Below are 24,147 nucleotides of genomic sequence, written 5' to 3'. Positions count from 1 at the left end.
CCAGCACTGTCTTTCTCATGGAGCTGGGAAAGCCACAGCCCCATGGGACAGCATGTTTGGGATGGAGCATACTCCTGAAGCCAGGTTATACCCCAGCTTGCAAGGGTCCCAGTACCACCCTCCCATGGAGGAGGCACATCCCCTAGCTGCTCTCTTTCAACTGGGCTCCCCTTCCAGCAGCCAGAACAAATAACCATTTCAACAGCAGTGACACTGTGCTGTACATCCCTCTGCAGCCCTTGCCAAAGCACCAGTCACACACTATTTACCACAAGCCAGAGAATTCACTAAATCTGGCCTGTTCTGAGTCAAGCAGGGCAGTTCCAGCCCTTAGGAGGACAGCCCTGCCAGCTGCCCTCCCTCCTGCACAATAGGGAGAGGAAGGGGACATCCATCTCCCGAGCCTGGGCTGAGAGCAGCCGTGGCAGTGTGTGTGAGGAGACAGGTGGCTGCTGGGGAGCCACAATGGAGAGGCAATTGCACAGCACCTCTTACATAGTACAGGCACGTGGAAAAGGCTGAGAGCAGCCCGAGCCAATTAATTTCCATATTCCCTTTCAGGCAGATCTCAAAACGAAGCGTGTTGCATTCAGCGCCGGGACGCTCCAGAGGGGAAGGGGAGAAGAAAAGAAAAAGGGGGAAAAAAATGATTCAGCGATCGGCAAATTCAGAGAAAGGGCAGGAGGAATGGGCCTGAAGAGATGAATCAGCACTGGCTTCAGGTGATGGAGGGAAGGAGGTATTTGTGCTCTGCTGATTTGTACAGCCTGATTGAAGTCAGCCCAGCACCGCATTGGAACAGAAACTGCCTGATAGGCTGCGAACGCTGCGAGGGAAAAATCCGGCAGGCACGCAGACAACATCTTTATCAAGTACATTTTGTGACCTCCCAGCTGATTGGGCTTTTTTTTTACTTGCTTCTAGTAGACCTTAGAGATGCTGGGGGAGGTGATGGAAGGACTGTTGTGTGGGGTTTTTTATGTATATGGTGATGGGGTGTGGGGTAGTGAATTTTAAGCAGGGCTGCATGAAATTCAATCACCTAATCTTAAATTACAAGCCAAAGCAGTTTTTGAGATGGAAATTCTTCTGATTCACAGATTCCTTTGCCTCTTTTAAGGAACAAATGAGTAAACAAACTATGAAAATGTTGTTTGCTTTTTCAGAATTTGCTAGCAGAGAATTTTTTTTTCCTGTGGCATTTGGCAGGGCCTCCTTTCCCGTCTGTAGCAGGTAGCTAGGAGAATATGATTCATGATGAGCAAATATGGTTTCCAACACTTTTTTATCACATAGCCAAGAGCTGAGCCTATTGGTTAAAATGTCCTATGGATGTTAATTAAAGTTTACCAGACATTACAAAACCTATTCCAGTCCCTTTGAAAGCCCTAGTAGAAACAGTGGCCAAAAATATTTGTAGAGGATATACCCAATGGTTTGGTAAAATGCTAAAAGTCCTTAGTCAGCCAGGCAAAGCCTCCCGGGATTACCCAAGGATTACTCACAGAGTAATTGTTGCAGACTCAAACTCTTCTGTGCTCACTCTCTGGCAATCCAAGTTGTTGTAGGAAGAGGACTCTTCAAAGAAGATAAATAGCCAGGCATGAGTGCTGGAGTGGGTGCTAAGAGGTTCTGAAAACCCAGCCCTGGGTCTCATGCCAGCACCAGGCACCCAAAATGAATAGGTGGTTTTGGGAAGATTCACCTGCTTCTCTCTGGGATTTGTGCCTCTGGGAGCAGCACATTTTCCTGCTTCCCTTCATGGGGCTGTGATGAGGCCACTGAATGCACCAAACACTGCAGAGCTCTCAGGTGCCCTGCTAGTGGGGCTGCATAAGTGCCTCTGGAGCAGGCAACCTTTCACATCAGGAAGCGCAGAGGAGAAGAGAGAAGATGTTAACTATCAGCACACTCATTCCTTCACACTAAGTACCAAGAGTGTTATGGGGAATAAACATCATGAACTGAGTCATCAGAGGAGATTTTTGTTCATTTGTTTATTTTCTAGATATATCAGACCTGCCTGGAACCCAAAGTTATAATGCAGTCATTATAGTTAAAATTATTCTCCCAAAGAAATAATTACCAAGCAGGTAATCTTCTCTTAATAAATATGTACACGATCACACACTTCCCTAATTCTTTTCAACACAGGAAAAAATTCTGTAAAACAAAAGTGGCTTTCCTGTTCCCTCCTCCCCTTTATTTTCTGAATCAGGACATCCATGCATGATTGAGGCCTGCTCAAAATGGAGCTGCCTTTAGAGCAGAGTCTCCGTATGGAGGATTATGTGTGGATTATTGCTGGGAGATCATTCAGCAACGGAGCTGAGCATTTACCCAGAAATCATTTGTAATACCAGTTGCCCCTTATTTTGGCTAATAGCGGCTGTAAGGACAATTGGATCAGCGCTGTGTACCTGTCAGCTGCGCCAAAATTCCCCGCGCAGCCGCGAATTGTGCGCGGCACGATTACCCAGGGAAGCTCAGCGCTGCACCTTATCTCCCTGTAAATCCTCTTAATGCGCTGGCTGCCGCTTGATCCCCGCATGCCACAGAGCCAGCATCGCCCCGCACTCACCAGGGAGGGCTCTGCCTCCCCATGAGCCCATCCCCGGGCTGGGACACCCTCGGGAAGGGACATCCTCGGGAAGGGGCACCCACACCTGGCTGCAGCAGGATGGGGATGCAGGAAATACAATGTGGGAGAAGGGAGGAGATGGACAGCAAGGAAAAGGCTGCCTGGTGTCCATCAGTTCCTACCCATGCTGGTTCCCAGAGGGGCTTTCAACTCCTCACAGAAAGCTCACCCACCCCTCCTTTCTACATCATGTCCTCGCTCAGAGTGAAGGGGATATGTTAAAAATGGGTTAGAAACCATTGGGAAAAATTGATAGATGGTTAAACATGTACTGTTAGTTTGGTTATTATATTGTAAAAGGGGTTAAAAGGGCAGTTATAAGCAATGTGGTACTCAACGTACCATAGCACACCTAAGCAAAGTGCACCACGAGCCAGCCTGGACAGAACTGTCATGGGCCAATCAAGCGCCTTAAACCTTCATGCAAATGAAGCATCCAAAAAGAAACCAATCCAAAGGGATAAAAAAAGGGGTTTCTGACCCACTGAAACTGTGCTGCTCCATCTGAAACATCGGGGACATCGCTGCTCAAGGAGCCCCAGCGCCGGCGCTGCAGCATCCTCGGTGGGAATGCTCCTGCTCAGCCCGAGGGCCCCCTTGCTTTGGGCCTTTCTTTTTCTTATAATAAATGCTGAAATCATTTCAGTACCAGGAGCCTCCTCTCATTTTCATGAGGACAGGTTTCCCCAATGGGGCAGAAGGCCCAGCTTGCCCACCCACACCGGGGATCCCGTCACCATGAGCGGGCCACACGCCGAGCCTGCTCTTTGGAAAGAGCCAACCTTTCCCATGCCACAAAAGAGGGATCGCTACAGACCTCAACACACTGCATCTCCCTGCCTCAGCAGCGGGTGTTTTTAAACAAATTCCTGCCTGACTGAGAGAAGGGAGGAGGGGGGGGAATAAAAAAAAAAGGTTCCTCGGGTTTTATCCATTTTGCATGCACATAAAAGATGAACTTCCCTTTGGAAACAAAACGCACAGAGTTGCGGTTTGAAAGGGGCCTCAATTTGGCTTCGACCGGGTGCAACTAATTGCAGTTGCGAGCGCCGGCAGGTGCGAGCAGGCAGCTGAGGAGCCTCCCTCCTCCCCCCAGCCCTGCCAGCCCTGCCTGCCCAGCACAGGGCATGTCCTGGCCCTGTGGCACCCAGGAGATGAGAGGGGCAGAGCCACAGGGGCAACGGGGTGTTCAACGCATCCACTCTGCTCCTGCATTTCTGCCACGACTCTGTTCAATGTCAGCACGGTGCTAGAAGGACCTGGGAGGTTCTGAAAAGTCCTAGAAGGTTCTAGAAGGGCCTGCAAGGTTGTAAAAGATTGTTTGGGCCAGCCTGGGACAGGATGACACTTGCAGGTTAAGAGCTTCTCCCAGTCCCTCTGTCCCCAGTTGTAGTTGTACCCTGCCACCATGTCGAGAGGGAAAATTGTGGCTACAGCAAAACTGCAAACACCTCCCATCTTTCCTTGATTTCACCCATTTCATGACTGGGGAGAGGCTGTCTATACCCTGTGGTTCTTGTTGGCCTCCTCTCCATCTGCCCTGCGCTGGAGCACACAGGGGTTTCACCACAGACTGTGCAGGTCCAGGCCAGGCATTCATCTCCATCCCTCAGAGGCTCCCAAGCCAGCCACTGTGCTTCACTTTTGGCTGCTGCACTGGAGCATCCCTGGTGCTGGGCTGGTTGTTTTCCTCGATGGAATGTCTGCATAGACCTTGCAGCAGATGGAGGCAGTTTCATGGTCTGTCACTGGTGGGCCAGGAGCCATGCCTTGGCTCACTGCTGCTCCCCAGGACAACTTCACTCCAGACAGGGGTTGTTTCTTCCTGTTCTGATTTTGGGATGCTCCTTGCCCTGGCCAAATTCAGCACAGCACAGCAAGAGGAACACAAAGCGCAGGTTATCAGTATCTTTCCTGAAGGCTCATTTTTCCTGCAATGCTTTTAGGAGGGCAGAAAATTACATTTGCCATCTTAATTCTTTTATTCTTTTAATGTCTTTAAAGAGGTAACTGAATCAGCAAGATAATGCACAGGCTTGCATGGAGGGGATCTGTGATCCTGTCACCCACGCCCTTCTCCTCCCACTCTTACCAATTTGTCCCCTTGCTACTTAACAGCCCAGGGTATGAAATGAAGTGTCACGAGTCAATTTGGGCAAGTGCTGCAAGTTTTCTGCACAATGTCTATGCACTTCAAGGGCCTGTGAGTCACAGGGGTATTCCAAAGGCAGAGCAAGCTGGCTTGATAATCTAACCTGAGCTCCTGAGTAATACATGCACTGAAGGACATCTCTGAATTCATTCCTGAATGAACTAGAGCACATCTCTGGCAGGGGGAGGGGGAGGAAATCTAATCCTGATTTAAAGTTCCTGGTGATAGTCCCCACAGTCCTTGGTAATTAGTTCCACTGGTTAATTACCCTCACTGTTAAACATCTGCACCTTATTTGTAGTCAAAATTTGTCTGGCTTCCAACTTCCAGTTGGATCATATTATAGTTGCGTCAGCTAGATTGAAAAGCCTTCTATTATCACATTTCTGTTCCCCATGTCAGTACTCAGAGGCTGTGATCAAGTCATCCTCTCAACTTTGTCTTTGTTAGGCTAAACAGATGGAGTGTCTTCTCCAGTCTGTCACTTCAAGCCACATTTTCCAGTACTTAGTCATTTTGTTCCATGGCCTTTCTTGGATTCTTCCTCACCTCATCCACAACTTTCTTGAACTGTTAGACACATTTATCTTTCTCATCAATTCTCTCTAGATGTGGTGTTCCCTGCAATAATAGGACTATTGTTTGTATTCTGCTTCTAGATGCCAGTCCTAGTGTTTGCCTACATTGAAAGGCACAGTTTTGGGGTTGTGCCCATCTCATTAAGTGATCCTGACCATACTGCCATGGTGACCCATCCATTTCACTCTTCAGCTGATGTTCCCACTGGTAAGGAGTTTTCTTCATACGTGGCAGGGCTGGACATGCTGCCTTCCCTTCCCTTTGCTGAACTTTCCCATTGCAGCACTCTGAAGGGACTGAGGTGGGAGATAAGGTGTGTGAGGATGGGAAAGTCCAGCACTCAGCTTTTGCCTCTGCAGAAAATAGATGTGTCATCTTTTCCATTTCCATAGCACCAGCTGGTTTAATTTACCAATGAAAGAAGTTACCCCTGTGGGTGCAGTGGGTTCTGATTTCCCTCCACCACCCTGTATGGCAGAGATGCCCTGCCTAGCTTTAAACAAAGTGTGTATCAAAAGCACCACTGCATCTCAAAGCCCAGCCAGAGCACACGAGCAGGGTTCTCAGCAGCTCAGCCCACACAGAGGTGGATCCTATTTCTTTTTAAACAGCACTCAGCTGAGGAATCAACATCCTCCATGGATTCCCAGGGAGCAGTAAGCATGCTATTTATGGTGTGCAAACTGCTGTAAGGAGGGCCACCAAAAAACCATCCAGACCTTTTTTATTCCCTAAAGGGAGCATGGAACAGCTTTCCTTGTGCCTGCTCACAGGATAGAGCTGCAGCTGTGGCTCTGCAGCCAGGTCATTTCTGTTTGCATAACCAAGCACAGGACACAGAGACACACATAGCTCAAAAGCATGGAAAATTCAGCAATGCAAGCAGTCCATGGGCATCTGTACCTGTTTCCTGGCTCAGGGAATGTGACTGCAGTGTCATTTCCCTGAGATTCCCAGGGGCTGTGCACTGAATCCCCTGGCTCATGTCATGGGTGAAATGCCACACAGCAGGGTCAAGGTTTCCAGGTCTCCAGTCCCCAAGCATCTGGGTGGCAGCCAGTGGGAGGCTGAAAGTTAATGCAGTAATAGCTCTTCTTCTTTCCTTTTCAGTGCTAAATTGCCTCAAAAGCAGCTGAAGCTTTACTGGCCAACCCCAGTGACTTCTGTGGGCGTTACACAGATGTTGCAGGATGACAGAAGAGAAGTAGTGGGCAGAAGTGCTTCTGTGGTAGATGCCCTCACTGGATTTGCCCATCACATGCAGTTGCGTGGGGATACCAGTTACAGGAGCACAGCCTGTGCTCAGTGCCACTTTCTGACTGTCTTGTTCCTGGGTTGGGGAACAGCCATGTTGTAACTCAGGATGACCTGTGCTTTGGGTATCCCACATGGAGCCTGAATTTTGCTGAGCAAAGCCTTGGGACCATCTGAATGAATGGGAGCTTTGCCAGTGACTTCAATGGATCTATGATTTCACCACGACATCTGCCATGCATTAGCTGCATCACTCTTGATGTAACAGGCTGAAAACCAAGACCTGGCCTCTGCCACTTGAGTCAGAGGAGGAGTGCTGATACCAATATTTCGGATGCAGCCAGACACAGATATGATACCTTCATTTTTGGTTTAACTGCAACCAGGTTTGGGGGTTGTGGGGCTCTTATCACCATGGTGAAAATTATCGCCCCCTCATCGAAATAGTAACAGTGGAGCAAAGACATTTGGGAAGCAGACACATTTTTCATGTCACTGTAACTGGGATGTGCTGCCTAATTCACAAGTGTACCCTAACACTCATTTCACTAATGCTTACAAAGCACTCTGAACAAAATAAAAGTACTATATTGTATCATGACCACATGGACTGAAACATTATTTTTATAGCATGAAATACTATTTTCATGCCATAAAAATAATGTTTAAAAAAGCAATGTAAATAATTGATTGCAGAGATCTCAGTAAAATTAACCACACACAAAAATCTAGGTAAGTCTCTGCGCTATTCTAATATATACCCCAAATATCTGGACTTAATGACAGAAGCCTGGTAAACATTTCAGTTGCAAAACAGAAAAAAAAAACATGGTTTGAAAATAGCATCTCCTTTCTGCCATTTTATTCTCTCACAGTCCAAATAACAGTGAAAAAGAACCCAATCCAATTCCCATAGGTCTCATTAATGAACCTGCAAAGGGAATGTGCTGGAATAGCTGAGGGCTCTCACTCCATTTAAAACACATAACAAACCCCAAAATCACTTATCTTTGCTGTTTTCAGGATATACAAACTTTGTGTTCAGTGCTCTGCAGCTGGAGATTTCTGGCACAGACAAAATGCTGCATCTTCCAGGCTTCCCACTGCACCCCTTGCCAATCTCTGGGTGCAAAGCCAGAGCCAGGTTCTGCCTGCCCACAGAAGGTGGCACCTCCTCTGTTTAGCCCCAGTCCTCCCAGTGGGACCACTCATAGCCAGGCATGCCCAGAGGCTGGGGACAGCTGCCCCAGGGGCTGAAGTGCCCAGGTGTTCTCTCCTTCCTCATTGTGCATCCTCCATCCTGAAGCATATTGACAAATGTTTCCATTTCTCTGCTTAGTTTAGCCCTGGGATCAAGAGCTGAGGGGCCTGATGCACTGGCTTCTCTGCCCCAGAGATGAGCAGGAGATGCTGGTCTGGGGCACATCTTGGTTTTCCCCTTGCTCTGGAGGGGTGGGAAGCAGTTGCTGGACGTGGCAATGTTGCATTGGGAACTGCAGCCATTCATTCCCTGGGTGTGGGAATTCAAGTTAATCCACGTGAGGCACATGAGCCTCACCTTTCCTTGCAGTGATGTGAAAAGGTGCAGCCTAAGCTACAGCCTAACTCTCCAAGGTGTTGTGTTCTTCTGTCTGTATCAATTTAGGCATTAGATCCTACAAAAAATCAACACAGTTGATCCAAAATGAGTTATCTGGGTTGGGGATCCTGGCTCAGCACAGCACAAATAGAGGACCAGATGCAAACCTTTACTTTGGGTGCCTGCCATCTCAAATATACATGAGTGGAGCTAATTCTGTTCCAAAGAAAATTAAAATTGTCTGGGTTTTTTTTTAACCCCAAGTCCTTTGCATAGTCTGTTTTTGTTTATTAAGACCAGGGTTACTCAGACTTCTATCTAGGTCTTATTTAGGATGACTGAGTTGCTAGATCCCTCCTGCTTCACCAAATCCTGTCCCCTGGTCTTTTAGGCAGTCACATTGTATAATGCCACTCATAAACTGAACAAGTGCTGTCTAAAGACTAGTTGCATATTTATTTTTTTGTTGTTGTTCCCTCTGCTCATACTGAAAAGATGCTCCAGAATCCCCTGTTTCAATCATGCCTTTTTCTCAGCACGATGGCAACTCCAAATAAGGGAAGGCAGTCCAAAAGGAATAAATAATATTGTGTGGGGAAGAAAAGCAACTAACCTACACATTATCATTAAGCAACAGGACATGACAGGCAGTATAATGTTTCTGGTTTTGTTGTGAGTCAGGAAGATGAAGGTCATGTGATATCAGCTCTCTCTGTAGCACAATAAACCTTATTAACATTATAAGATAAAAATAAATATTCAACAATTAAGGGGAAAAAGGGTCACACGTTTGCATCTGCTGGGGATTATTGACAGCAATCTGACATTACCGTCAGCTAAACCCACTGCTCTATTTTGTCCAGAGTTTCTAAAGCCATTATATAATGATCAGTCTAATAAAGTCTAGATTAGAGGTATTTCTCTTGTGTACAAAGAGATTGGCTTTTGGGTTGCCTCATGGAAAAGCAGCATTATTCTTAGGGAGAGAAAGGGTTAGTTGTCTCCAGCACCAATCCTGATGAAAAATGTAAACTGTCTGAGGCCATTTCAGACCTCCGGCAATATTTTATGCTAACAGGTTTATGTCTGAATTAACAAAGTCCTCTAACCACTCAGTCTGTTAAAATGCAGTTATTTTTAGTCCCCTTGCTAGGAAAGCATGTGCCAACCTGAATTTGGATTCTATTTATTACCATTTGCAATCACCTGGTGTCAGAGGCCACGTGAATCCTGGGAGTTTATCTGATTTGAGTCTGGAGCATCCAAATGTACCTTTCAACTTGTTTCTTCATGCTGTGCATGTCTAGAGTGTTTTGCAGTAATACCATAAGCCCCTACAAGTGCACAGAGTGATAGGAAGGAGCAGAGTAAGATACTGTCCCTTGGGTACCACATAGCTCAGAGGAAGGTGCTGAATTTGAATTATTCCATATCCACTGACCCAGCATCAGAATGCAGGCTTCCTTCCTTTTCCTTTTCTTTTTTTTTTTTTCTCTTTTTTTTTTTTTTTTTTTCCTTAAAAAGGATGGGGGAAGAGTGGTAGGGAGGGGGACTGGGGGAAGATAACATCGAAGATCTTATCAAGCCAGGTGTCACTGAGTGCAGCTCCTCTGGTTTTACAGTGCACATGAAGATCAGCAACACAGGATTGGCATCCAGCTCCAAGTCCTGGGGCAGAGTGAGGGTGAAGGACCTTGTGGCAGCTTCAGGACTGTGGTGGGAGGCTGTCCCAGCACCTGGGCTGCAAGGGCTGCTGTGGTATCTTCAAAGACAGGAATGGCTGCAGATACAAGGCACTGCACTGACACAGCTGCATCACCTCCTCAGTCTGAGCCAGTCCAGAATGATGCTTTGCATTTCTCAGTGTTCATTTTAATTAAAATCTTCCAAAAACTTTAGTCAGCTGTGACATCCATTCTATTTCTGCTGTTTTATTAAAAACACAGGGAGGATTTCAGCCCTGGAGGACAGTCTACATTGGCCTGCAAAATCACACTAATACTTTTCAAAAACATTGCTATAAACACTTTTCTTGCCTGAGAGTTAATAGCAGTTTCACTTGGCTACCAGAAGTGGAACTCAACTATTCTTTAAAACTGTGAAACTTTTTGCATAAAGCAGTTTCTCAAACTATGTTAAAAATAAGCCAACCCTGTTTGCATTGTCACCTTTGTCACAGACACTGTGATATGCTCCAGAGCATTAGAGAGATGGTAAAGCATTTTTCCTCTTGCCAGCTCAGGCCTGAGATTTGTACCACAGATTTTGGTTGAAAAGTCAATACTGGAAAATTTCAGTCCTGAAAACAACTTTCTCAGCCACACCAGGGGCTTGTCTGCAAGAAGAGGCTGCCATCACAATGGGCAGGGAAAGCCAGTTTGGCTGGCAAAGGCTTCCAGATGAAAACAAACCCTGCACTGTCTCAGACAGCTGTTACCTTTTCTCCAAAGGCTCTGTCTGCACCCAGAATATTTTGCAGTGATGTTCCTGACTAGGTCTGGCACAGCCCCAGCCCCAGGAACACTGTGAGCCCTGCTGCAGCACCCAGGATCCTCAACAACTCTCTGGGTGGGAACTGGCTGCACCCAGGACCACTCATCAGCCCCAGACAGGGTGAGTGACTGAGTGACTCCTGTCAGCCACACCTGGGAGCACCTGGTGTTGTTTTAAGCCCTTTGCCAGCCAGATGAGGCACAGGAAGGGCAGGGGGTTGCAGCAGTTTGAAGGGCCCCTGTACCTGCTGCTTCTCCACTTTAGGATTCTTGCATTTGCCAACATGAATGCCCTTGGAAGGCAGGGAGTAGAATAAAAGCAAAATTTCTGAAGCTCTGCAGAGTAGCCATGGTCCCAGTAAGATTTGACCTGCCTACATTAGCAATGAAGGGACTCACTGGTCACTCTCATGTGAGCCATTTCTGCCTCTCTACTCACAGATTCCTCACTATCACTGCTTTTAAAAGCTGTGCCACTGGTTCCCAGAAGTACCTTTCCAGAACTGGGGCACAACAAGAAAGTTGTCCAGGTAGGGGCACAGACCATGCCCAAATTTAAATTCATAATGTATATCTGTAGGCTTCTGTATCATATGGAATTTGAGAGACAGACATATGGACACACATGGACTGAGGTCATTAGCCAGTGCTGGCTATGCCTTTTAAGCCCTAGCACAATGTGATGTGCTATGAAATACCTCATTACATACCCTGTTTCATTTTACTCCCTGTCTCCTGCACAAATACCCACATGTAATATGAGGTTCAGAGGTGCTGCTGTGCAAAATTCATGAGGACTCTGTGCTGATAATCTCACACTCTGAGCTGAGGGCCTGGAGTCACCAGGCTGAGCACGGCATGGAGCACAGAGAGCTGAAAGACTGAGCCAGCATCCAACTGTGCTGCTGTCATGTGCTATAAGGGTAACTTTTTGCTTGCTTTTGATTCCACCCCTTATGGAAGGAGATAACATTTGTTTTATTTTCCTTGGAGGAAAGGTACATATTTGCCTTGAAATTTCAAAAGAATTAAGTCCTCCTTCATGTCCCAATTAGCTCTTAGTGCCTTTGGACTGTGCCTGTGCAGCACTTTTCTGAAGTGATTTTAAATCCAGGAACAGATATAGGTTGTGCTTGTGCCTGGAGACTGCACGTGCCCAGGAGTTCTTCTACAAAAGCCCTGCAGGTTTCTTTCTCCTTTTCCTGACACAGTGCAGCCCCACTGCAAGGTTCTAGCCAACAGCAATTAGTATTGGAGGGTCAAGGGACTTCAGAGCAGGGAGGGAAGGGGAGTACTTTCAGGGAAAAGTTGGCTGTTGTTTTTTCTTTATGCAAAATTCATTCAGGACTTAAGCATTCAAGCATGCCTTTGCTTCCTTTGCAGTATGCAGGAGAGGTCCCCTAGCCAGTGCTAGTCAGTGGAAAAAACATCATTCTCTCCCAGCCCTCTGATACTTGCTCTCAACCTGAGCTTCCCTGCTTCAGAAAGACAAGTTTGTTTAATTTCAGACCAGTGATGTTTTGCTCTTAGCCAGTTACCATTAAAACACTCTTACATCAGGCAAGAGTGAAATGTGTTTATTTACACCCCCAAAGCAGACCACACAGTTTAAGAAGATGCACTCAGAAATGCTCAAGTCTTTCTGCAGCCATTCTGGTAGGCCCAGGGAGATTCAAAGCTTCCCATCAGAATAGATTCACTTCTTCTCCTCCAAAAGCTTAACTACTTTTAAATGTTTCAAACGGCAGTCTTGCTGCTCTTTCAGTGAAAACAAGCACTCTCACTCAGAGATGCAAATGTCAATGCACTAGACCAATGTGTCTCATCCTCTTCTTGACTTGACTAAGCCAGCAACTCCTTCACTCAGCGAGGGCTAAAGCCTGCCCACCCCCACCAAAAAACAAAAAAAGTTGTGATGTGACTCTTCTTCACTGCAAGTGTGTCTGTTAGATGCTCTATTTTATTTTACTCCAAACCTTAGCCAACACACTTCCCACAAGCATCTTCTGGGGGCAAACATGGGTAGTTTATCAGCCACTCTTGGCTGAGCCCAGCCACTGCAGTCTTTGACTAGGGCATGGAGGGATGTAGGGCTGTGTCTACTCTCTGCCAGCAAAAACTGAGTGAGTGAGTGAGTGAGTGAGTGAGTGAGTGAGTGAGTGAGTGACTGACTGACTGACTGACTGACTGACTGACTGATGCATTAGAAGGCTTCACTGAGACACTGTTGACCCTTCACAGAGTAGGTGCTTGGCTATCTTTCTACCTAGGAAGGTAGTTAAGGCACACAGGAAGGGAAAAAGGGGACAGCAGTAGGTGCTGAAGTGAAGGGCTCATTCTTCAGGTTGCCTTCAAGGAGCCTCTTCTAGGTAAGACTGCATCTCTCCCATTTGTGAGCTCTGAAGACCTTGCAACTCAGTTTCTCCTCTGTTTTGGAAAATAACTTGTGGGAGTTTTTGTTCTCCTTGGGACAAGCAGATATTCCCAAGCCCTCTCTTTGAGGGCTGATTTACTTATTTTCATGCAAAGAAGGGAAAACAACTGATATTGAAGAGAGTGCTCTCAAATGTGATGTTTAGGAAGGAGCCAGGTATAAGAAGGCTGACTGAGTCATCTTGACATGCTTGCAATTGGCTGACCTTTGTTCTTTAGAGTCTCACTCTACTCCCCAGCCCTAGACCTGTGCTGGACATGAAAATAATTCAGCTGCTAATTCACTACCAGCACGCTGAAGGCCTTCCACACATCACAGCCTTCCTCACAGTAAAGACACATATCCCAGCCTGACCATCCACCAATCTCTCTCCTTTCCTTCCATCTGCAACTCCCAGTTACAAGCATAACAGGCATACCTTGCCAGAACCTTTCACAGTTTATTCTCTTTTTCAAGAAAAAGCCTCTCTCAAGGCTGATGGAAAAGTCTGCAGCTATCTGCATCCCTGGCACAGGGAAGAGTGCTTGCCAGGGCAAGGCTGTCTAGCCAACATGCATAAAATTGCAAGAGACTCTCCAAAACCTCTCATCAGAGATGAATTAATTTCCTGTATTCTTCTCCAAGGTCATTTTTTAAATTGGCTGCTGGAGGGAGACCTTGCTAGCAAGTTACTCATCTCCTGCCAGAACCACAGGTCCGTGTTTTCCATAGCAGCCAGTCCCTCACTGACTGCTCTCTCTAAAATTACCTTTCTCTGTGGGGTTATTTCCCTATGAGGCTACCATGCCCAGCTTTCTCAAGTCCAAGACAACCAAGGTGATGGGCCCTGAGTGCATCCACTGTGGAATGAGGAGGGTGACATGCAGATGGACAGAGTTCTCCTGTGTGCAACAGAGCCCAGGCTCAGCATTTCCACCTCTGCCCTGGTCAGGTGCTGACCCCAGGACCATGAGCCTCCTGTTACAACTCAGATGAGGGGAAGGTCAGAGCTGCTTTCTTGTCTTGGATAAAATTCAGATCTCCATGCTTTTGTCTGCGTTAAAGCTATTTTGAAGGACAACTTCTTGATTTGGAATGATAAGGTGGCACCAAGCAGCACATCCATGTACTGCAGAATGAATTCTCAGAGCTTCATGAGGCCCACCAGCCCCATGGCACAATGCAATTAACTCAGTCTGCTGTCCTGAATATCTTCACTCTTATGCTGGTTTCCAGAAGTGTTCCCTCAGTGTGTAAAGTTCACCCTTTCCTTCCAGAAGAATGACACACATAGGCTTACCATTTTAAAAAGGAAGGAATAGTATTTCTAGCAAAATGTAGCACAACACTGTCTTGATTCCACAGGGACAACTTTAAGAGAGCCCTCCTTATGTGTTTGTGGTGCTCCTCACACCACAGCTTCCTTCTTCACCTAGGGCTGCAAAGAAATTATGTTGGAACTCCATTTCCAAACTCCAAAAGCACTCCATTTCCATCTCTGCCCCTCTGGCCCCTGTGGCCTCTCTCCAGAGGAAGAACAGCATGTTGATCACTCAGTAAGAGGAGGAGAGCTCCTTTAACCAGCCACAACCAATTCTTCCAACTTCTGGTGTAGTGTAGTGTGTCAGAGCTTGATCCAGTCCATTCCATGACTATGACTTCTTTGCTTTTTCTTTCTGCTTCTGGCACAGTTGGCAAGGTGTCAGCAGGCCAGAAAAGAGCAATTCCCCTCTGCATGTGCTTCTGGAACTGTCTTATCCCTACTCTAGCCAGTAAAAGCCTTTGGAAAAACCATCTGGCAGCGGAGAAAAAGCACCAAATCTTAGCATTAGAAGAAAGCAAAGACAAAATCCCCCATAACAGGCCACATACTGCTCATGCCCACTGCTCCTAGACAGGAAGCCTTTTAAAAGACCTCTGCCAGTTCTGCTTCTTTGAGGCCCTGTAGATGTACATGCACATGTGAGAAGCAGAGAGAAGAGGAATGTCTGAGTGTGGCTTTCTCTCTGCTGATGGTTGCAGACAGAGCCAACACTTAGGGCATGAGATAGCATCAGGCTTGATTTGCATCAAAGCTGCTGCTACCTCTCCTTCACAAAGGAAAAAAAATCATCCATTTCAGTTACCTAGCTCTCAGCTGCACAAACAGCAAAAAGCAGCATTCAAATCAAGAGTATTTGTGCCCTGACAACACTCTGTTGGTGCTTGGTGTTCAAAATGACCCTCTGGTGGCCTCCTGTTACCCACAGGGTCCTCAGTTCCATCACTGGTAGCGGTGCATTTACAGACTTCCACACCTTCCTTCTGCATTTTGGTCACATTACTGCACAACTCCTAAATCTCTCTGAGATTCTAAAGCACTAGCAAAGACCCAGTGTCACTCAGGAGTGGAAGACATCCCACAGCTGCTTTTTGTTACAGCAGGGATGCTACTTCACCTGTACTAAACCTCAGGTAGAGGAAGGATGCAGGACCACTGCACTGTGTTTCCCTACACATGTGGCATCTCCTGAGCTCATGCTAAGGTAACCTCTATTTCCCCATTTGTTGTAACATTGATGTTAATTTTTCTAGGCTATAAAGGGAGAGTACAACTTTCTCCCAAAAAAAAAAAAAAAAAAAAAAAAAAAAGCAGTTTTTCTTGGTTCATTTCCATAAAGCCCAATGCATTATGCATTATCTCATTCAAAGGTAAATAGTGGATACACACATGGATGAAAGATTAAATCCTGGAAATTCTAAACAATTGGCAGGAGGCATAACCATGGCAAATTGATTCTGTTCCCTCTCTGCAAAAAAAAGAATGAAAGAATATTTGTGCATTTTTTAAATCACATGGAAAATTTAAAAACATTTGGGGGTTGATTTCTTCAAATTTCTTTCAACATTTTTTTTTTTTTTGCTTTTAGCAAAAGTACATAGCAATTATTGGAAAGTTCCTTGAGTTCCAAGAATTATTTTAAAACATAATATCTGGCAATCTTGCTATTGCTCCTCTACAGTATGAAGGGCCTAAGTACCTGAATGACAATTCTGCATCTATCACAGCAATGATGTGCAGGGGCAAACAGTGCCAAACAGTGGCATGCAGAAAAGAACAAAATCCTTAAAGAAAATAATATTGCCCTGAAGAATACAAGTCAATTTAAATATGTAGGTGCTCTTGCTTGGTTGGGTTTATGCCAGCCCTGACCCTGCAGTAACTCCATCCTTGCTGATCAAAGGTGTTATGTGAAAGCTGCAGGATGGGTTTGTAATCTGTAAGGCTTTGCCATTGCCCTGTGTATTGCCCTTGGCAGAGCTGTAGTTTGGTATCCAAAGGCACCAGTAAGCAGCATTTCTGTCCTGATTGGCCTTCACTTGGAGTGGGCCAAGGTGTTGATGGACAGTTGATCTTTGTTTTCTGTCCTGTGTCCCAGCCTGGCAGGGAGGAAAGCAGGGATATCCCCAGAGCAGAGCTGTGAGCACACCAGGAGTTGTTACTGCTGTGCCTGCACAGATTTGGTTCCAAGCAGAGTTTCAGCAAATTTCTGCTCCTTCTCTACCCAGAACATTCAGTGCACCCAGTGCAGAGCTCTAAGAGCAGGCACCATCAAGAAAGCTTTGCTGCCACTGTCCATCTTGGCCAGCACAGTAGCAATTCTATTTTATGGCCACCGGGGCCAGACAAGCCTCTCTTTTCTGTCCCTGCTGATTCCCATCAGCCCTGGCTGTACCACAGCATGTGTGTGTGCACAGGTGCAGAACTGAGCTCCTGTTGGCTGCAGGGGTGAGGAAGGTGCCCATCAGAGCACACCTGCAGCCTCCAGGGCAGCCTCATGTCCACTGCCCTTGCTAAGGACCACCTGGCTTTCTCAGGGGCAGATGTGTGCTCTTGCACAGTGGCCTGGCCATCTGCAATCCAATTTACTCTGCATTTCACCTGGTGAAGTCTCTCCCTTCCCTCAAATGAAGGAGCTATGGAGCAGTGTGGCATTTAAAACAGTTCCAGGTAAAGGAGCAGAAGAGTTTATGTTTGTATGGTCATATTAGACGGGCTTGTGGTGTAGGCTAAGACCAACAGAAACTGTTCCATCCTTCCCTCCATTTCCAGCCACCCATTTTCTTTGCTCCTTCAAGCTGCTGGTAACATGTGGGTGGCCTAGCAGGAAGCTAGAACAGGGAACTCATCTGGCTGAAAAAAAACCCTAACATTTTTTATCAAAACATGTCCCATTTCTAGACAACCATTACTCTCCCCCAAGGTCTGCCATGCTGTGGGCATGGTTGCTTGTAGAAACAGTTCTAGGTTCAGTAAAGAAGGTCAGAGAAGTAAAGAACCCTTTTTCCTCTGCTTCCTTTCTCAATCTTAGAGGTGCTGACAAGACCTCATGCAGGCATCTGTTTGAACTCTTAACACAGAGCCTGAACCTTCTCAGGCCTCCAGCACCTAATTAGAGCAGGGGGCTTTGGTCACACCGTAGCAAACAGGGTGGTGTGATCCTCACAGTTTTCTGTACACCACTGCAGTTGTGGCAGGACCCAGAGCAGTCCCACCAGTGTTCAGGTTTCATCTGCCATTCCTAGAGCATCTCATTACTCCCTCAAAATGGTTTTTGCCTGCCAAGATTTCACATTGCCAGATAAGTTCCCTCATTGCCTGAAAGCCACAGAGATTTCGTGTCCCACAGCTATTGCATATAAAGCAGAGGGGCGGTGGGGTCTGTCCAGTTGTTTTATTGTCACTATGTTCATGAGGATTTTTTTTTTTTAGTCAGTATTCTTCTCCTTGAAAAATGTTTTCTCCATTGTCCTGAAATGATTGTCAGATTCAGTGTGGACTAACCAAATTGCTTTCCTGGAAAAAAAAAAAAAAAAGTCAGGATTATATTCACAAAGCTGAGAGGAAGACAGCCACTTTTTATTCATTCATAAAGGATGTGGGAGTCCTGGGTTTAATTTCCTCATCTGCCTGGGGGAACTTGAACCAGCATCACTTATCTCTCAGGAGAATACCATGAGGCTGTGCTGTGCTGCATACTAAGGTGTGTTTGTTCTCACTCTCTGCAACTGGTGTGCCTTGGTCTGCAAGAAGATCTTTCTAGAGCCTCAGCTGAGGCCCTCATATGGAAATGGCTCTCCTGGCTTCCCCAAGTTGTGCTCGTGAGTACTGAACTCTTAAGGAACGTGGAAGTTGACAGATTACCCCCAGCTGGAGCCCCCCTGTCCTCAAGGCTGCGACACTCTCCTCAGAAATCAGAAGGGCAGAAACAGCAGCAGCAGAAGCCATTGCACATCCTGCACAAGCACTCTCTCAGCCAAAGCCATTTAATAAAGCTCATAAGGTAAAAAACCACAGCTCTGAATGCCAAAACCAATGGACCGAAACAGGGGTGTCAGGATCTAAACCTAACTGGTGACTATTGGCATCTTCATCATCTTCTGGAAACATCTCTTTTGATACTTTTGATATGTTTGATACTTGATGATAGAATAGGTGGACAGAAAACAGAAATCTGACAGTTGTCACTGCCAGCCCCGAGACCTAACTTAACGCTGTGACACTGCTGGTAGCTAGTTCCCTGATCTGATTTTGGCCACATTTTGGCCAGGAGACACAGATGTCATTGCTAGCTCCACATGCTTCAACTCACTGGAAACCCACTTGGAAGATGAGGTCCTGACATGACCCTTTCTTAGTTGTTTTGTCATTTCCTCACATCCTTCTTTCCTTGTTCTCTCTCCTTCACCTTCTGTTTAAACAAACTTGCCTAGACAGGAAGGGTCGGGGTTGTGCAACCCAGCTGTGAGCAACAGCCAGGGAGACTCCTAAAAACAGTGCCCAGAAGAGGCAGACACTGGTACAAGTCTCTTACACCTCAGAGGAACTAAGGCCAGGTTTTTACTTGTCTTTTTCTAGCAGTGAGGCTGCAATTAAAAGTCAACACCAGAAAAGGAAGTAATGTTTTTTTGGGGTTTGGGGTTTTTTTTGCTATCCTTTTCTGTCTCCCTGTGCATATGTGTGTCTTCAAGTGAGCAGAGTCCAAAATGAGTAGCAACAACAGATCCAGTCTACCTTGATGAGTGTGTCTCTTTCCCTAAAAACAGTTTCTGCTGCTATGAACTCAAATAAAGGGAAGGAAGATTGCTGTAAGAACTGCCAACAGCTAAGGGAAGAGGAATAATGGACACTTTTAAAAAAGGAAAGTCTTACTTAATACTTTATTTTTCAAGTGCTTAAACTGTTTTTCCTCCTTTTTGTGTATCTTTAATTAAAGGTTAAAAGACTTCTACTGGTGATTGCTTGCCATGGTAACCAAGTAGGCTGAGGTCTCTGAATTCAAAACCCAAAGCCTTTTTAAGTGTTTAATGTTGCAGGGTGTCAGGGTCATGTCAGCATCTTTGAGGCTGCTTCTTCCCCTGAAGTGAACACGGCTGTGCCCTGCCAGCCAGGCCTCCAGACAGGAGAGGGACACCCATCTCACCTCCACTCTCCCCTCTGAATCTAACCCCTTCCTCCCACTTCTCTGGGTGCTTGAATGTTTCACTTTGAACTAAAGGCAATTTTCATTTTGAAACAAAGCTATTTTTTTAGCAGTTTGTCAGCAAGAGAAACCAAACTTAACTAAATTCCTCTGTGCCTACTGAGGGGTGTTGTTTTCTTCTTTCCTGTTGAACTGACCTGCATTTATTCATATCTTGCTGCTATTTTACAGTGTGGGGACCAGCTTTGTGTTATTCAGAGGCTTCAGCAGCAGAATACACATTTTTTAGTTAGTTAAGAGAAATGACTGGCAAAGTCATTTTTGCACAGTGTACTGTCTGTGCCAATGCCCATGTGTGTCTGTACTACTTTAGTCACCTCAGCTGCTAGCACGACTTGTGATTAAGACTGCAGCAGTACCTGAAATGTCACATTGCCTGTCTCTGCTCTGAAAGAGCCACTGCCTACCAGGTAAGGCAAAGAAAGACACATGAGGACATGACCAGACTTATCCCTGTGACCATGTAACAAAGGGCTCAAAGTGCTGCCACACCTAGCAGAGAAATGCCTCGTAGCTGACGCAGAGTCACTGGCCATGTGCAAGCTCTCACTTTGCTGTACTCCAAAGATGAGTTTCTGGCATGGAAAAAAACAACCTGTTTCACTTTTCCTTTGCAATAGACCAGGAGTGCACAGAGTTCCCACATCTTTCCAGGCAGCCAGCCCTCTCCAGCCACAGTGGCACACCTTTCTGAAGTTACTGTGCTGTGGCACACAGCAGCACAGAACGCAGGCTGAGCTTGAGCGAGGTGCAAGGCAATGAGCACAGAGCACCCTCCTGGCTGAGGTGCTGCACCAGCTCTGCCTGCGGGCAGGGGCAGGTGTGAGTTCACACTTACAGCCAAGCCCAGAGCTGGGACCTGCCCCTTCAGCAGGATCTGGGTGGGTAGACACCCCTTGGATGCCCCAGGAATTCCACACTGCCTTTGGAGCAGGTCTCTGTGAATCACAGACCAAGGCACCAGCATTTTGCCTCTCCTGTGCATTTTCCATTGCTTTCTCAGCAGTAGTGCAGCCCTGGTCTTTGTTTCCAGGGGCCATTTCCTTCATTCTGCATAGATGAGCAATTCAATCTGTTCCTGTAAGGAGATAAATCAATGAAAATAGGAAAGAACAACAGCACCTACAACTGAATGTTGGGATGGATATCCAGGATATGCAGCCACCCAGCTCTCTCCTCACACTCTTCTAAACTAACTAACATAGGTGGTCAAACTGTGGCACAGAAACCCAACCATATGTGTTTGTTCACAAGACTCACTCACTTCAATCAGCAGCTTAAAACAAAATTAAAAACAAGTTTCTCCAGAAGAAGAAAAGGCAATGAGTTTATGTTTGCTTTTATCCTTTCCTCTTCAAAGTTTTTCTCTTTCATAAATTACTCTCACCACAAATGTTCTCATATTAAGTGTAGAGAAAAGAACAAGATTATCTGCTTTGAATATCAGCAGACATACTAATTTGGACACATTCTCATCTGCCAGATGCTGGAAGAGCTTCTTTCTGTGAAACTATGTTGAAATACCCAAGATCCAAGACAAAGGTTTAGACTTTTTTTTTTAACTAGTAGAGGTGACTTATACACTAGTCCAGGCTGCGTGTTGGCTTTGGATGAGTCACAAGCCTCTTTTAAACATTTTTTTTTTCTGAAAAAAGAAAAATTGTCTTGTCAGTTCCCTATAGTCCTGCTCTACAGGGCTCGATGGACAGCTTTTTGTTTTTTAAACAGTTCTCTAATTGCTATCTTTCCTAAGCCTTTTAATTTGTCACAGTATAAAGTTTTCCGTGGTTGCAGAAGTCCTTATTAAATGTCAGTGGAACTCCCTGAAAACACCTGACTAAGTAGGAACCATCCAACCCTTGGGAGTTATTGACTGCTGCCTCCAAGGACGTAATTAACAAGTGGCAGAACTTGCCACGTGGGTCATGTTTTACAAGATCCCACAGTATCGGTATTGATTATGGTTTGATTAGATTAGTTTGATGGTAAATCCTTATTTAGGTTATGAGGTTTTCAGGCAAATAGTGAATATCCTGTCATGGGCAACACCAATCACATTTTGAACACAAAAAAAAAAACCCTTTTAAAATTATAGTTATAATCATTATATATGCAATACCTTGAGGCATGTATATTTGCAAGAGGCTCAGCCTGCCAGAGAAAAGCTGTATTCCTGCATTTAACACCTTACAGGCTAAAGGCAAAAATGAGTTTAACACACTAAGAGGTAATTTTACATTAAAAAGAACAGCTTATGGAAACCTCTGTTCTGTGCATGCCTGCCAGCTAATGGCACATTTATGGAAGATGGCAGCAAATGCAGCTGGGCTGGCATAACACAAGTTATTGCCTTGACACTGATTCTAAGGAGACTTTAATAAACTTGTACAAGGGAGAATGTTATTCTTCAGTCCCTCAAAATATGTGGGTGTTTCTAAAACTTCCATGCATCTGTCAGAAAATTTCTGTTCTATTCAGCAAGGATAGGAGAAGCCAAGGGGATTTTGGTGCCCAGGCCGGGGTGTGTGTTGCCCTTGGGATGTGGTAGAGCACTGGAGACATCTGCACACAGCTGCAGACATGACAGAGGACCCAGCAGAGGCAACACCTTTGCAAAGCTGTGGCTGAAGGGAGTCCTGAAGTGTCTCATACATCTCTTGTTGCCTAAGGTTAGGTAGATGAATCTCACTCATTTTTTATTTTCATGTGCCACTTGAATTTTATAATCTCCTCTGACCATTTTTTTCCTCCTTCTGTCTCTTACTTCCTTAGCAACAAAGCTAAATATTTCTTAACTCCTTATTAACAGCCTTCCAGTACCTGAAGGAGGCTTACAAAAAGGCTGAAGAGGGACTTTTCAAAAGGACATGAAGTGATAGAACAACAGGGAATGGCTTAAACTGAAGGAGGGTAGGTTTAGATTATATATTATGAAGAAATTCATAATTGTGAGGGTGGTGAGGCACTGTAACAGATTGCCCAAAAATGCTGTGGACTCCCCACCAGTGTTCAAGACCAATCTGAGTCGCCTGGTCCCATGAGAGGTGTTCCTGCTCATGGAAAGGAGGTTGGAACTAAAGGGTCTTCAAGGCCCCTTCCAACACAAGCCATTATTCTGTGATGCTATGATTCTATAAAGTGGGAAAAGTGCAACAGGAAGAGAGATAAAGAAGAACAAAAGAAAAAAAAATGGATCACATTTTCATTTTTAAAAGCCCAAACAAAAAGAATCAGAACTACAGAAATATTTGCAACAAATCATTTTCCTTGGTTTGAAGTGACTTGCAGTTTTTGTCTGATCCATTTTACCTGCTAATGCCTGGAAAACCCCCCAGCTGATCTATGACTGCTCTTTTCCCAAGTATAAGCAACTGGCAGATTGACTCCAAAGCTTTGCTGTGCCACAAGCAATCAGATGATGGAAACAGTGCAGTGAAGCTTCTCACGTCAACCCAGGTTAGAGCCTCCTACATGGTCTGGAAGGCAAATTAGAGAGCCATGAGTGGTGATGCTGTTGCTGACCTTCAGAATGGCCTCAGTTGTCCCACTGCATCTTCACTGGGATAGAAGGAAAGAGAAATGAACCCCAGTGCAGTGTCATGAAGATTCATGTCAAGTATTGTAAGTGCAAGTCCCCTTAGCTGCCTGCAAGAATTATTTCAGAACTTTATCTGAGAGAAGAGCTGGTTTTACTGGCAAATGAGCATAGAAAATGAGTGTAGAAATTGCCCTTCTAGCAGGAAAGACAGCAGATCTTCAGACTGTGAAGTCTGTGGGTGTTTGTGTGTGTATGTGTGCAGCAGGGGAAGAAGCAATAATTTACTGCTTTCCAAAAAGTAGCAGATGGATCTAACTCCCTTGATATTGGAAGTGTTTGGTCCTGGAGCTGTTGATTTGACTCAGCTGTCTCCTTTCAGGGCTCAGTGAGATGCTATGGCCACAGCCAGAACTCCCCCTGGGTGTGGGTCTGGAGGAGAAGTGGGGGTCAGTGGCTGAGGATCTGGGGCTCTCCACTAGCCAAGGTTTCTGTGCCTCTTCCTAGGAAGGCTCAAAGAGAAGCTACCAAACTGCCTTAAGAGGCCAGACTATTAAAAAAAAAAAAAAAAAAAACTGGATTCCTACAAGTCTTTTAAAACCAGACATATCCTGACATCCTGAACCATGGCAGGCTCCAGAAAGCAGATAAATGCAGTTCACTCAGGTACAGAAATCTGCATTATGAAACTCCTGTTGTTGCCTTCATGTTACAACACCTTTAATTTCTCTTTTCCTCTGTGGTTTTATCTTCTCCTGGGCACAAGGTGCTGCCAGGTCTCAGGTGCTCTGCCATTAGGGTTGCATCATTTTGATGGCACCACCCTTGCTCTGATAAACCAGACACTGCGGGCCCTCCTGTGCCCTTCAGACAAACATGTAGCAGACCTCTGCTTGCTGCATAGCTGGAAACTGAAATGGGAATCTGAAAAGAAAGGATCTGTGGCCCTGGCTAAGATAACAGACAGATTGTCCAGGG

Source organism: Agelaius tricolor, unplaced genomic scaffold, assembly GCF_023055355.1.
Source record: "Agelaius tricolor isolate 1412-34295 unplaced genomic scaffold, bAgeTri1.0.p SCAF_7, whole genome shotgun sequence".
NCBI classification, from domain to species: domain Eukaryota; kingdom Metazoa; phylum Chordata; class Aves; order Passeriformes; family Icteridae; genus Agelaius; species Agelaius tricolor.
Note: the sequence above shows the minus strand (reverse complement) of the source record.